The sequence below is a fragment of the Pocillopora damicornis genome, chromosome 9 (genome assembly GCF_964200805.1).
Source record: "Pocillopora damicornis chromosome 9, jaPocDami1.2, whole genome shotgun sequence".
Classification (NCBI taxonomy): Eukaryota; Metazoa; Cnidaria; class Anthozoa; order Scleractinia; family Pocilloporidae; genus Pocillopora; species Pocillopora damicornis.
This window is the reverse complement of record NC_142678.1, coordinates 5,087,170-5,103,087: the sequence shown is the minus strand read 5'-3', so window position 1 is coordinate 5,103,087 and position 15,918 is coordinate 5,087,170. Positions and strand designations below refer to the sequence as shown.

The following is a 15,918-nucleotide window of genomic DNA, read 5'->3' as shown; positions in this document are numbered from 1 at the left end:
CACGATCGACAAGCGGTGAGCAGCCAAGCTGCATTCTCTTTTCGCTGTGACTAGCGCCCCTACTGCTCGCAGATCACGGCTTCGCCCCTCATCGCTCGTCGATCACGTCCGCTTTTTCCCCGTTCGTTCCAGTGGGATTTCACAGCAAAAGAGACTGCTCGCAGTCTATTTGAAAACAAGAACCTGAGTAGCCAAATTTTCCAGTTTAGCACCATCTTTTATAATAACCTTCTTAGTCTTGCTTGGAAAAAATTAGGTTCCTATAAGCGGGTTTTTTACCGTATATGCTTCTGAGTCTAAAATTGAAAATAATACCAAACTGCACCAATGTTGCACTAAGGTCACAGGAACTGTCCCGTTTCGGGGGAGGGGGTACTCCCGTAAATTTTGAATAAGTGTGTGCCTCGAAGAGTCTTAAACCCTGTCCCACTTTAAGGATGAAACAAACGAGAATTGTCCAAACACGAAATATGACACCCTATTCAAGGAAAAACAATCACCAAACAACGGCTAACCACGCGCGGCAAAACACAAATCTCGATAAAATCGCGTTGTTGACAATTTTAGCGGAATTTGGTTTTTTGTTTAGCTGGCCATTTACACACTGCAATTTTAGGCGATACAATTTACATATCCTATCTACAGATCACAACGGAAACACAATGCTAACAGAGGCAAAACGATAACCGCCAAAACCATACCCTATCCCGCGGCACATACATGTATATGGGAGTACCCCAACCTCTGGATATTTAAAGTGGATATTGTTCTGCAATGTCCTCCATCAACCGTCCAAAACAGCCATTCGGGTGAGGCTCACCATGCCATCTTCACCATGCCATCTTCTCCACATGAATTCTTTAAGGTATTCTAGTAGGAAGTTAGGATTTGTGTTCCCTTTCATCTTCTTAAATTTGTCCTTTGCTGCAGACCAATTGCTCTCTGCGTGTTGTGTGTGGACACCTGTGATTGGGTCTACAAAGTTAACCGAGTGATTAACCGTTTGATGATTGAAACCCAAAACCCTTTGCATTTGCCTGTATGCCGCCCATTCATCAGTATAAACCAAAGAGCCTGGTTGTACGTGTCTTTGGATAATGTTCAAAAGAGTACGCGCATCTCGCCTTCTTCTGTTTTTTTTTCTTTCCGGCTATTACCCCTAGAACGTTTGTTGTTATTAGGTGTAACTCGCTTGAATTCTTCGACGCTGTTACTTTTTGGGTTTTAGGTTAAATAAGATTCTGTGTTTTTGTTTTTTTTTATAATATTTTCATCTCCACGGACAGTTTATACTTAGCAATGTGTTAACAGAGTAAAATTTTGGCTAAAAGAAATTGTTGTTAGGATTTAAAGAAAAAGGCCCTTTTAATGTGTGCCAAGAAAATGTTTTAGATCACTAAGTTTTGAAGGAATTTTGGTTGTTGTTACTGTTCTTTAGGCTTTAAATGTAGACCATAATGATAATAAAATGCTATGCAATAAGGTTGGTGCACCTTTTTGGAAAACGAAAACGAGTAACCAAAAATTACTGCTTTTGGAACGAACTTCGTAGCTGATAGTGAACTGTTGATAGTTATTAATTACACATCCACTTTTATATTGTACAAAACCATAACAAATGATTATCCTGAAATAAAGTTAATGATTGAAAGATGTGTAGCAATGTGAAGCAATTATTATCTTAATCTCCATGATCCTCGTTATTTTTAATGGACGGAAATTAGAAAGTTAAATGGGGGAGGGGACTGAGGGGAATTTTCGAGCTGCAAGCATTTTTTTTCCCCCTCATTTTTCCTACAGAGGAAAGTTTTCGGGGAAAACCCCGGCACATCTTTGGAAGGAAAAAAAAATTGAAACAAAACTTTAACCGCGCTACTCTCTTGGCGCGTCAGTAGTTCCCTCTCCATCCACTCAAATTAGAGAGCTCAGTTTTACCACTCGAAAAATCTTGCCTTTTTACAAATCAAAGGAAAGAAAGTCAATTAAGCTTTCGCTAAAATGCATGCGATCGAAAACCATTTCCCATTTGAGTTTTGGAATGTAATTTTTTTTGGATGACAAACTGCAGTTACCAGTATACATCTTGTATTACGGAGGACAGTAAGGAAATTAACCAATGTTTTTTAAAACACTTGCACACAGCCATTGTTTTGCTCCATAAATCATTTATTTTTCCAGGCTCTCGGTGCGATCTTCGTCACCGTGTTTACTGTGACGCACAAAATCTTGCAGCACCTATAATTGTTAGTGCACCTATAATTCGTGTTTAAACCTCTCGAACGCGGAGTAACCGTTTATGTCCCCCCTTTATTCCACCAGTCCCCCCTCCAAAGAAATGTGAGCGCGCTTTCTTTTCTCTATTCCCAGCCTTCTTGTGACACAAATAGGCCGCTGCGGGGGAGAGAGTGTAAACAGCCATTTCAAGAAAGGTTGTCGTACAAGAGCGTAAAACCGTGCGCTACAATACCAACAGGTTGTATGGGCAACAGTTATTTGCTTTTGTTTGATCGAAGCTCACAGTCTAAGCCGGAAGGAAGGAGAATCCATGAACATGCGTGCTCATGCTATCTCTCTCTATTGCGTTGAAGCAACGAGAACTTCGACCAAGCAGTGGTAAATTACTTTAACCCATAAAGCCATTTGGTATTGTCGCATACGCTTTTAAGCTTTTGTCGGACAAATATCTCGAAACAGTTATATCCCTATAAAGTGGATTTACAAAGCTACGGAACCTAATACGATCTATATTTTCAACCGTCACCACCATTTAATACACCAGCGTTGAAGACTACATCATCGGAAAGTGAAATTTCTTTACTCGCGGTCCAATGGGAACAAACAGGGTTAGAATTGTTTTGACGTTTACTAAAAACACGCGCTTGATATAGAATGAAATAGAAATCAAAACTTTATGAGTGCGGCTGGAAGTATTGCGAGTTCACTCTACCGACGTCCCGTTTGCCGTTATGTCTCAAACTGGAGGTTTTTAACCCTTTAAATAGTCGAATTGTGTGCTCTTTATCGACAGACGGTGACATTTTTTTTTAAAGAATAATGACAGCGGCGGCGGAAAAAAAAATTAAAATGCCATTCATTGTCCAATGAAATAAGCTTCCAAAGCACAGATAATAAAACCAAATATAACCTAACCTTTGAAAAGGGTGTAGTAAGTCTCCAACGCATGAACATCGTGCGTTGTAGATCTCATAATTTTGATCTACTGTAAGTGAACACAGATCCTTAATTCTCACACCACATCTATCTCCGGAAAAGTAACAGGCGAAGTCAATAGGTTGAATATACTTGAAAAACTAGAGAGGGTAAGGGACCGTGCACTTAGGTATGACATGTATTTATAGCAAAGACCCTTCATTAAGAAAGAATGCTCAATTTGATTGGTTTAAATAACACATTAAAAGGTCGTCTCACCCAAGATATGTTAATTACGATAGACAGATGTTTTCAAAAGAAGACACCCACCACTACAGCTAATTCATTTCAAGTAAAGAACACGTATCTTAATGAAAGGGGCACAAATATGCTTTGATACCTAAATTAACATGTACAAAACATGGTCTAAGGTCTCTTCGTTACTTCGCCGCTGTAAGGACTTGGAATTCGCTACCGGAGACGACACGCACCATGGCCGGCACAAGAGAAATCTAAAACTGGATTCCAGACATGCAATTTGCATCTAAATTATGAGGTAATCATATTACTTATAAGAGCTTTATATCTTTTATCGTGAAATAAACCCTCCTCCCCGGGGGGCAATGAATTATCGGCCAAGTATCAGTGAAGTATCGGTGAAGTGTCGGTCAAGTATCGGTGAAGTGTCGGTCAAGTATCGGTGAAGTACCGGTGAAGTACCGGTCACGTATCAGTCAAGTGTCGGTCAAGTATCGGTCAAGTATCGGTCAAGTATCGGTCAAGTATCGGTCAAGTATCGGTCAAGTATCGGTCAAGTATCGGTCAAGTATCGGTCAAGTATCGGTCAAGTGTCGGTCAAGTATCGGTCAAGTGTCGGTGATGTATCGGTCATGTATCGGTCAAGTATCGGTCAAGCATCGGTCAAGTATCGGTCAAGCATCGGTCAAGTATCGGTCAAGTATCGGTCAAGTATCGGTCAAGTATCGGTCATGTATCGGTCAAGTATCGGTCATGTATCGGTCATGTATCGGTCAAGTATCGGTCATGTATCGGTCAAGTATCGGTCATGTATCGGTCAAGTATCGGTCAAGTATCGGTCATGTATCGGTCGAGTATCGATGGTTTAAGACTATATCGGTCGACACATTTATCGGTCGACTATCGACCGATAGTCGACCGATAGTCGACCGATAGTCGACCGATAGTCGACCGATAGTCGACCGATAGTCGACCGATAGTCGACCGACATATCGGGCGACTATCGCCCGATATGTCGACCGAGTCCACCTATAGTACACATGATCCAGGTTTTCAATACTCTCCTCAATATCCCAATCATTAACTTCTGTTATTAAATTGGCAGTTAACACTTATCAGTTATTCTTAAAAGGAGGTGAAGTTCATCAACAATTATATGATCCAATTCAATGTCCAGAATGGGTTCCTTACAGCAGCCATAATCATCTGTTGATTTTTTGGACATTTCTTTCAATTCTTTTAAAGACCTTGAAAGTGGCTTTGAATTGAAATAACTAAAATGCTGATCTGTTTTCCATCTATCATCCTTTTGGATTTTACACCATGCACATGCATAGATAGCTGTTGCTCCATTTAAACCTAGCATGCGGAGAATGAATTTATAATTACCGCAATGCATGGTCCCTAATTGTTCCGTTCAACAGAGCATCGTAATCTTACACAAGCTGTAGGCCAGGGAAAACTTGTGAGGTTTTCTCAGAGGGTCCTCAGTGATAATTCTATGCCATTCCTTTTTACAATGGATAGGGTATTTCCAGGGCGAAAATTGGTTTCGTCTCCAAAAATTTAGCTGCATATCATTATTAAATCTGTGTATCAGACAAATTTTAAACATGTTTAAGCTTTGGTGTGAACGGGGTATAAGCTCCGGTTTACTGAACTCAACTACTTTTGCATATTCATGCTGACAGTTCTTTCTGTCATCCGACATTTTTTTAAAAAACCCGGGAAAATGTGTTGTATTCCAACTCGGAAAACAGGAGGAGAGGCTACCTAGCTAGAAGGGAAATTTTTAAAATGGTGGACGAAGTAAGGCTGGTGTCAGCGGTCAGCATTAGATTCCATCCACCAAAACCACCTTGGTCGAGAGGGACTGAGATGGAATGATGGACAACTCATGACTTGTTATACTAAATGAAAATTACGAAGCTACGACAACATGCCGACTTATCCCGATGACCTAAGTGTATCATGTGTTTGGGAAATTGCGTCAAAACTTTTTACTCAAGAAATGGTAAGTATTAATTTATTGTTCGATTGTAGTATTATAAAACATTTTGCGCAATTTTATGCAGATATTTCACGTATTTAAAAGGTGCCCAGATGTTACGTAGTTTTGGTGGATCTCATTAGGGAACATCCACCAAAACTTTGACCAAAACCATCGACAATATATTTTTTAAATTTTATCTATGGCCACTGTTAGATGTTCAGGGAGGCAAAAGATTTATACCACTAATTAGCAGTTAGTGCTCTGGCTAATTATTTTTTATGGTGCACAATTGCTGACCGACCAAACGTTCATAATGATTATCATAACTCTTAACACATAGAATAAAGTGGTTTTGGTGGATGTTTCTCTCCATCCGCCAAAACCACCATAGCAATTTCTGCTACTTCCTTACAGAAGACTGATGTGACCTGCTATTTGGAGTACATAACCACAATCTATTTCTTTGTATGTAGAGATATTTTGCAAAGTTGTTGAGTCAGCACCTTTTATTATTGAAACCATAATCATAACATGGTGCACAATATAGAATACAAAAGGTTCTGGTGTGGTAATCATGTAATCTTGAAACAGGAGAGTTTTTAACTAACTTAAACTGATTTAAACAGACATTTGCAACAAAATTCCAGGTTCAGAAATTTCTTCCACTATTTCCGCTAAAATCATAACCTTTAAGTGCAACAAATCAGCACATTAGTAATTGTTATCAGGGGTCTGAAAATCCTATAAATCTTTTACATTTATTTCAAGTAACCTTTTATTTCACATGGATGAATAAGTATACGCTCAAGATGCAGATTGTCTTACATTTTACAAACTATTTCCCTTTTTATGGATAGACAGTGAAAGGCCTTTGCCACATTGGTGAATCAAACCATTGTATACCATGCATTTTGTGATAATTGTTTGTTTTTGCTCACAATATCCAGTAAAATGGATGGGATAAATTTAAATAGCAAATTCTATTAATGGTTAAAATTAAATAACATTGGAAGATCAAATTAACTTTGTACTGTTTAAAATTCAGTTTTGGTTTCTTGCTTATTCCAGCCTCTAAATATTCAAAAGCATTCATTGTCATTTTTGTGTTCTTCTGTGTACATAACTTGAAAAATAAACACAGAGAAAGGAAACCACAAAGGATTAAACTTGAAGCTAAAGCAAAGTTTAAGTTGAGCCATAGTTGATCCAAATACTGAGCACTTTGTATTGTAACCCATTTAGCAGTAAAGTTTATCTATATGTCTGCCAGCTTGCCACAAGTCTTACCCCTCTCCTTCAAAAGTCTCTATAAATAAATTTTTTCTTTGTGGTCCCTAATTGATGATAAGTATATTACAGCTCCTCAATTTTCCTCTCTCAAGACAAGGTTTCTCTAAATTTAACATAGTAATGGACTTGGTAAAACTCAAACTATAACTCAGCTGGCTGCTACTTGCAACCTTAATTTCTAGATATCAGTATACAATAATCAATATGTTATAAATAAGAACCCTAATGCTTAATTTTGCAGTAATCACCTTCCTCCTTTTCATTTGCAGACCAGACTGGAACCTATATAGGTGTGTTTGCTTGTTTTGAGTGGGGATGGAAGAAAAGGAGTCATGCCGCACATCTGATTTATTAAATTGCATTTGTTCTGTTTATACATGAGTAGAACTACCTTGTTCTCTGAAAAAAATAAAATTTCTCGCATTTTTATCTGTGCCAGTTGCAGTCAAACTTCCTTGTGTCTTGGACAAGAAATCTTATTTTCTTGAAAACAAAATCTTTGTTTCCGGCCTTCTGTAATAGGTAAATATAACAGTGTAAGATGAGTGACAGTGTATTTCTCAAGTTATTTTTTGGAATGTGACAAAACGGAAGTGTCATAGCGTGATAAGGAGCAAACATATGATTGCTTGATAGAAAGCAAAAAATGCAGAATTGCATATATTTTCTCCTTTGTCAGCAGCATATGTTAGTGAAAAGTTCTTATAATTGTTAACTTCTAAACCATCTTCAATTTAGCCAAGATTGAACTGTTATCTTGTTTGTCATAAAAGTATTCTGAGATCAATGTCATATGACCCATTCATGTATTTGACCTTTCGAATTAGCAAGCCATAGTTGACAGAAACACAAAGGTTGAGGATAAAAAGAAATTATTATATACAGTACTTCTTCTGCATCTTTTCGTTTCCTTTTCTCTCCAGCTGTTCTATCTATGCCGTGCTGGCAATTAAACACTTTCCTTCCCAAAATTAGGAAAGGCACACCAGTAAAAAACGAATTTTTGCTCCTTAAATATCTCATGCATCTTCCCCCAGTATTTTGTGGCTTCTGTCCGAGGAAGGAGGTGTAAGCATTAAATTAACTCGAATGATTCCACAATTGTGGTATCATCCAAGCCATGCCAGAGGACTTGAACTAGATAAACTAGTGAGAATGCACAATAGCGATAGCAAAGCTTTGTAATGCTAAAGAGCTATATCAATATATATATATGTGTTCCCGAAACCTTTGACAGCTTTAAAGAAAGAAAACTTCGTCGTCAATCCTGTTTCAAATTCCGCAATAAGTTTATGCGCCTCATCAACAGAATTTACGTATCCTTAATTATCTGCATGTCTACCATCAATGGTTCGCGACTTAAAATTCTCGCTATGCTGTTTCTGTTTGTTCCTCAAGAATCATGGGATTTACAGCTTTTGATGTTCGGCTACATCACTTGCGGATTTCCGAGAATCTTCGGTTATGTTTTGCAAGTCATTAAATATTCCATCTCAGTCCCTCTCGACCGAGGTGGTTTTGGTGGATGGAATCTAATGCTGACCGGTGTCAGCATGATTGCACGAAGGGTGTTTGAGCGAGCGTGGAGCGCATGAAAGTGACACCTGGATGAACTCGTCTAGTTTGAGAAGAAAATATTAACTCTTTTTCCGGGGACGCTAGGAACCGTTAATTCTAGTTTTAATGGGCCGTTTTCAGTATAGAAATCGACTATGGCTTTCGAACAAGAGATTCAGATTTAAGGACATCAAACATGAGCACAGAGAACTTATGTGGAACGTTTTAAGGTAGCACGTTTAGACAAATTTAAGGGGAATTAGAGAAGAAGTATGGGGGATTTTTCAGGAACAGGAGGAAATTTCAAAAGCGTTGGGAACCGTCGATTCATCAACTCTTTGTAAACAATATTGCTCAAAGGCAAAAGGAAATATTCTTCATTTAAATTGGATTTGGCGACCCGACAAAAGTTTTATTCATAAGCTATGAAAGGAAGGTTTTGACCACGGTAAGTCCAGTTTTCACTGTTTTCTCTGTAATTTCAAAGTGACGCGATTCGCATGCGCGGCGGCCATGATGTAATAAAGTGTTCGCCCTGAACTGTCTGGAAATACCTTTGCTAATGGCAATTGTTATGATAAAACATCCATTCATGTAGGAGTATTACTGTTTGAAGTAAATTTTACATCGAATTCTGCCCATTTTCTCTGCCTATTCAAACCTAATCTATTGGTACTGAGTTTCAAAGGTAACACCTTGTTAGATATGTCCTTCCTTCGGTTGAATAAATAGAGAATAATACATGGGCGCGCGTAGATATGGAATTTCTCTTCGAGTGTTTCACTCGATAGCTCACGAGTGAGATGTCAAGTTGAACACAAGAAGAGAAATTCCATATCTACAAGGAACCATGTATTATTTTGTTTATCATATAAACACAAAAGCCCTCTTACTGGGAAGAAAAGCCGACTATTTTCAATGAAAATAAATGAGTCGAAAATCCCCGAATAATAATCGTAGAGTGCGTTGGCTCTAACTCTTAAGATAGAAAAACTGAGCTCTGAACCATGATTGCAAAAACAACAATGGTCGTAAAGTCGACAGAAGACTTCTTTCAGGTAAACGGCCAAAATCGGCCGATGGCAAATCTACCAGTTGTCGATTTTCATTCTCAGCTAAGAAATGCTAACATCAAAGCCTCTGAATACGTAACTTTCGGTTTTTTCTTTTACTATATTGGTTTTCTTCCCCTTCTAGGAAAGTTTGAACCTCACTGTCTGTCAGCGATACGGATTTTTTAGCATTTTAGCCGCCACAATCCGAGAACATTCCGACAAACTACCTTATATTGAGAACCGGGAAGGCTTTGCCGATCATTCATCAAATTGTCCGAGTGGCGCCAAAGGCGAGTGACGTTCAGCAGCTGATTGGCTATATCAACACACGTGAAAAAATACGAAATTTTTTCACGTGTGTTGTTACGGCTTTTCTCAGGCCGGAAATCCCTGTATAACACCGCAGTTTATATGATGAAAAACTTTTTTCGGAAATTATGAGTAGGTATCAATGGAAAAGTAACTTTGATATTCATAGCATAGATTCTTGTTTTACAATAAGATATTTTCAGTTTTTTGAGTACCCACTCAAGATCAAGGTACTTAGGGTGCGTTCCTTTGGGAGAAGCCGGATCTGGATTTCTGATCTGTGGCGTTCCTTTCGAGCAAATCCATTTTCAGATCAGTGGTCTATCAAATCCACTCTGGACAAGAATTCATCGGATCACTGATCTTCGTAATCTAAAGACGGATCATTGGATCATTGATCAAACGCGTTCCTCTGAGCGAAGGATCCGAAATTAATCATTTTGCCCAGCGGCGCTCAATTTCAAACAAGTAGGTTCTTCATATATTGACCGGAAAGATTGTTGGCAATTGCTCCACAAATTCTGCGATAAACGCGAAATAAAATCGATTTTGTAATGTTAAATCGAGCGGCCACTGATCGCAGGCATTTAGGGTTCCCGAGTATCCTTATCGTAATTAATACTTGCTTCTGTAAGTCATTGGCAGGTCTCCCACCACTCCTTTGTCCATAAGGCAGACATAGGCAAATAGCTAAAAGGCGTCCCAAACAGCTGACTGTAGTTCTTGACATCTGAAAACGACTTTAAAAATTTGAAACAATGTAGAGTGATTTAATACGTTGGAAATAATTTTCGATGCGGACATGGCTCTATCTCTCCCTTATCAAGAGAAACAATAGAAATTCTTCATCTTGACAACTTCTCACTTCTATTAGTATTGAATCATCGGAAAGTTCCTTTACTCAGGGACCGCGCAGAGGAAGGGGCTGGGGGGGCTTTAGCCCCCCCCCCCCCACTTTTTTGCTAGAATAAAAGTAAATTAAACAAAGAATAATTTAACAAAAACATTTCCTTCACACATTCTTCTTTAGCCCCCCCCCCCCCCCCCCCCCCCACTCCACAACTTGCTGCGCGGTCCCTGTTACTAACGAAACAACAGCTGTTCTATCCGCGACGGCAATCTTGTTTTCGTTTTTAAATTTAGCGCGCGATTCCGCTTGGTGGCTCTACAATTTCGCGCCTGCTGTCATGGTGACTGATCTGATGAACTAAAGCTAAGTTCCTTTGATGCAACGTGATCTGTGTGATCTTGGATCACAAAAACCTAATCCGGATCCTCCTAAAGGAAAGCACCCTTATTTTTCCCGTAAAGACCAATCTAGGCCACCTGCTCAACCGCTGACTGAAAATCCATCGGGATGACTCCATGGCCGTAAAAACCTCGGATCAGCGGAAGGAAGGAAAACTTTCACTTGCTTTACCTTTTCATTGCATTAAACTTTTTACTTATTATGCCGATCACTATAGTCTTTTCAGTAACATATACAACCATACTAGAGTAATAATGTCCACCCAGGAACATATCAAAAGGAGCTCTCATATCAACAGAAGCTCTCACATCCCATACAAAACCCTTGGAGACTTCCTTTGCCCGTATTTTTTCTTCATTTGAGAACCTAACCAGAGGTTACAGTGTGCTGGCTAATTGTAGCAAATGAAATTATTGTGTAACGACGCTCTGTCACACGCGATTACGAGAAACGTTCTTCTAGTGAAGACAGTCAAACTTCTGATTGTGATACTCTCGCGGACGTGGTGAGAACAGAGTTTTTCGCGGGAATTTTGAAAACTAAGACTGTTCTTAAAATAAAATGATATACAGGCAGCGTAGGTAGGTATGATGCGTGAGAAAACTCCTAGTCCTAATGCTCAATCTTGTTCCCAGTGTCCTCTCTTCCCTGTTCAAATGAACAACCTTGGGGAACCTGTAAGTGAGGCGGCAGTTACAAGATAACGTCGGTTTAATGAGGAGACAAGGGCGAATCACTTTGGAAAACATAAAAACTTGTAAGGTATGAGTACAATGTTAAATTAAGCTTATTTCCCACGATGGTAGTAGTAGTTGGGTATATACCTAAATATTTTATATTCATCTGGGTTTCCTTTTCAAATGCGATGGAGTTACGGCTATCAATTAAAAGAACTGAAGTAGTTTGTTTTCATTTGAAATTTACTTTGGAATGTCTCAACTGTTAAAATGTTTCCATTGCCATTAAGCGTATCTTGAACCAAATGGATATCTCAATGAAACCAATGTTTCAACAGTGATGCTCTCCGGTAAACTGCAATTTAAGCAATTGCAGAAAAGGAAGGCAAAAATATGTAGGTTTTGACTTCATTCAAACCTGTGCCTCCCAAATACTACCAACTGAAGAATTTTTCATGAATGCACCATGGAAAGTTTGGATGGATGAATAGTTAGCAAATGCTTCTCCTTTTGAGATGGCTGTCCCTTTGTCAGCCAAAAGCATATGAGAGAGTTTCCTTACTAAAGAAATTTACACTTAATAAGTTATTTGGGCAACAGATAATTTGGAATAAAAGAGATGAATGTACTTTGATGAAAGCAAGGTTCAAAATAACAGCCGGCTGCCGGCGGCAGCCGGAACTTTAAGCGCACTTATCAGCGATTTTTCACCGAAGAACTAGAATTTCATAGCAAAATATTACGCTTACTGATCGTCCAACTGAAGTAAAAGACGCTGTGATGCTATGATAAACTTTTCATGTTAGGCAATTAAGCAGCCAAGAAATGCGTGAGAAGCTTTTCGGAAACGTAAACGAGTATAAAGTTTCGAAATTCGAAGCGTGCTACAGGGAGTCACAAGTGACTTTTTAAAGCCGATGTAAAGGAGAAGAAAAGCCAACAGTCAGGGAGTATGTTTTAACCCTTAAACTCCCATAAGTGACCAAGACAGAATTTCTCCTTACAATATCAATGCAACATAGAGCACACAAGTGATGAGAATGAAGAAAAATATTAGTTAGAAGATTATCAGTTGATCCAATACCAAATTCTCAAAACTAACATCTCAAGAACTGTATGGCAGAAAGTAAGGAGAATTACTAATGAGATCTTGGGAGTTTAAGGGTTAGAGTTGAATGAGTTATTTCGAGGCGATCACTGGATCACAAAGTACATAAAACTTCTGTTATATTTTTGGAGCTCGAGGAGCTTAATAAGCTTACATTAGAAGAGAAATTGTGATCTAATATTAAAGAAAGTTTGAGTTTTATAGTAATATGAATAATGTTGATTTCTCAGATTGACTATCCTAGAAAGTGGGACAGGTACAGCTATTATACCTGCAGCAGGCTAAATGCTATATGTTATGCTACTTTTACTATCTGCATCTAATGACGATGTCATTTATTTTTAAACAGAGGCTGAGTGGTTTTCTTTGTCAATAATGCTCTTCAATAATCTTACAAGCTAATGTTTTGTTTTCTTAGGGATGCGTTTGATTCCTCTTTCCTTTAATTATTCCTTAAGCTGAGGCACTGTCATTTTTGGAAAGTCAATTGAGCTCAAAGGCGCAGCAGAGTGAGTTTGAGATGCAACAGCACTTTAACCACTTTGCAGATTAGAAAGAGGTGGAGTAGTAATTTTAGGGGGTACATTTTTTTTTTTCTTTTTTGGAATTTGTCCTCCTCCCAGTACTCAGTTTTGTGTTCCTGATAGGATCTGGGCTCCCGTTCCCTTTTTCTTAAGTACCATTGGCATGATTCTTGACGAGGAACATCCCTAACAGAGTCCCTCCTGTTGGATTTCATGGAAATAGTGGACCTTGCAACATCAATGTTCCTTTCAACTCCTTGTCCTGTTAATATTCTTACTGCTTGGTACATTTGGAAAAACCATGGGATATGTTGGAAACCATTATATGAATGTATTGGGTAACTCTTTCACTCATAACCTTCCCTTAATCCTGTGAGAGAAATGAAGTCATTCACCCATTATTTTGCTTTAAGCCAAAACTCTGTAGGGCTGGTATTCGGTTGCCAGTGACTGAGAGTTTTGCTCAGGCCACTGCAAAATCCACCCATATTTTTATGATATTGTCAGCAGTTTTAGGCCTCAAGAGATCATTTTCTCTGGAAGGTAAAACAGCAATATTTTCTTATCATTTCCCATGACACTTGTCCAGTCATGAACAAAACTTTCTTTGCCATCTGCGTTTTTTTTTCCAGACATCAAAAGAAAATTCACAAGACTTTCTGCTGTCAATGAACTTATTTAGGTGTGCCTGTTTGTTGATCAGGTTTTCAATACTCTCCTAAATATCCCAATCATTAACTTCTGTTATTAAATTGGCAGTTAACACTTATCAGTTATTCTTTAAAGGAGGTGAAGTTCATCCACAATTATATGGTCGTATTCAATGTCCAGAAGGGGTTCCTTACAGCAGCCATAATCATCCTTTGATTTTTTGGACATTTCTTTCAATTCTTATAAAGACCTTGAAAGTGGCTTGGAATTGAAATAACTGAAATACTGATCTGTTTTCCATCTATCATCCTTTTGGATTTTACACCATGCACATGCATAGTTAGCTGTTGCTCCATTTAAACCTGGTATGAAGAAAATGAATTTATAATCACTACCAGGGAAAAACTCTGTTTTTATTTTAATGTGGTCAACAGTAACCTTGGCTCCTGTAATCATACTATTAATTTCACCAAAAATGCTTCCAAAAAATTCTTTGACAAGTTTTGTGTGGGTGATTCTTTTTTCCTTGAACTTACAAAGGTCACTAATGGGCTTCCCAAGTCGTATCTAATTCAGCAATGCAGGGCCAATTTCATTAAGCTATGCCACATAGACAGCCTACCAGGAAAGGCAACTGGGGTAAAAGTTTAACTGCTGTCAAGGAGCTCATCAAGGAGCATCTAGAAGAGAGCCTGAGAGAAAAGCCCACAACTGACAAAATCCAAATAAAAATAAATGGTGACAGGGCTCGCATGACTTGGAATTCTAGCTTTGTTTTGTTGTCCCTTTCAATTTTATAGACAGGTTGCACTGCACGAAGGGTGTTTGGGCGAGCGCAGAGCGCATGAAAGTGACACCTGGATGAACTCGCCTAGTTTGAAAAGAAAATATTAACCCTTTTGTTAGGGACGCTAGGAATCTTTAATTCTAGTTTTTATGGGCCCTTTTCCGTAATCACTAAAACGTGGAATGACCTACAACCACCTACTATCACCTAAGACCAGTTACGAACACCTGAAACCACCCACAACTTGAGCCTGCGATCGATTTGAAAAATTAACTGGTCATAAGCCGCTTTTCATTAGTCAGTTTCGTTTCAGAGGCTTTTCGCGCGGCTCAAAATAAAGACTAACCGAAACCAGAAACTGCGCACGAAAAGCCTCTGGCAGCCAGGATAAGCTAAGAACTAAAATCGGAACAAATCAATGTCAGCATGTAGCAGGTTCCGAGAGCTGATTGACTCGATCTACTTCACATTTGGGACTCATAAGGATGCTGGTTGTAACTGCGGTAATTTTAGGGAATTTATAAGCTACATGCATCTCGCAAGATTAGCAACTTCTGTTTATCACACATCATTTCAAATGTCAGTGTTCTTTTCGTGGTTTCCTATTCTCAGTCAGTTTATATATGGAGCAAGCAAGGCGCGACTATTATTTCAACCTTATTAATGAAAACGATTGTGATCAGGGAAAGCTTTTCAAGACGGCCAGTGCACTGCTAGGAGGGTCGTCACAGAAACAATACCCCAAACACTCTGACCCTACTATGCTTGCTAATGATTTTGGGAGATTCTTTACACAAAAGATCGACGACATTCGCTCAAAGCTGGATAGAATTGACTCCTCATCAAATCAGCCTGACTACACGACCAGGAGTAGCGTCCAAGAACATTCGTATGCTGGCACACCCTTCACTAACTTCCAGCCTATACCGTCTGAAGGTATAAAAAAAACTGGTGCTGAATGCCCCAAACAAGACTTGCGACAGTGACCCTATACCTACCTAGATTGCTAAAGACTGCATTAATGAACTTTTAAGGACTATTTCCAACATGGTTAATCTTTCGCCTAGTAGTGGTCACTTTCCTGACATTCGGAAAGAGGGTTTAGTGAGACCAAAGTTAAAGAAAGTCAACAAGGATTTGATAAAGAAAAACTACCAGCCCGTCAGCAATCTCGTATTCGTTTCAAAGATCACTGAAAAGGTAGCTGTACTACAAATCTCTGATCACGTGTCATCCAATCAGATGCTTACAGAATTTCAATCAGCCTACCGCAAATATCACGGTAGGGAAACTGCCTTACTGCGCATGCA

General features: G+C 38.9%; 1 long non-coding RNA gene across 1 annotated transcript; it reads left to right on the top strand.

The window, feature by feature from the left end:
- Positions 1-5,232: 5,232 nt before the first annotated feature.
- Positions 5,233-7,578, top strand: LOC149039773 (uncharacterized). The gene is made up of 2 exons (XR_016179824.1): positions 5,233-5,422; positions 6,961-7,578. It is a non-coding gene; the product is annotated as an uncharacterized LOC149039773 (long non-coding RNA).
- The last annotated feature ends 8,340 nt before the right edge of the window (positions 7,579-15,918 follow it).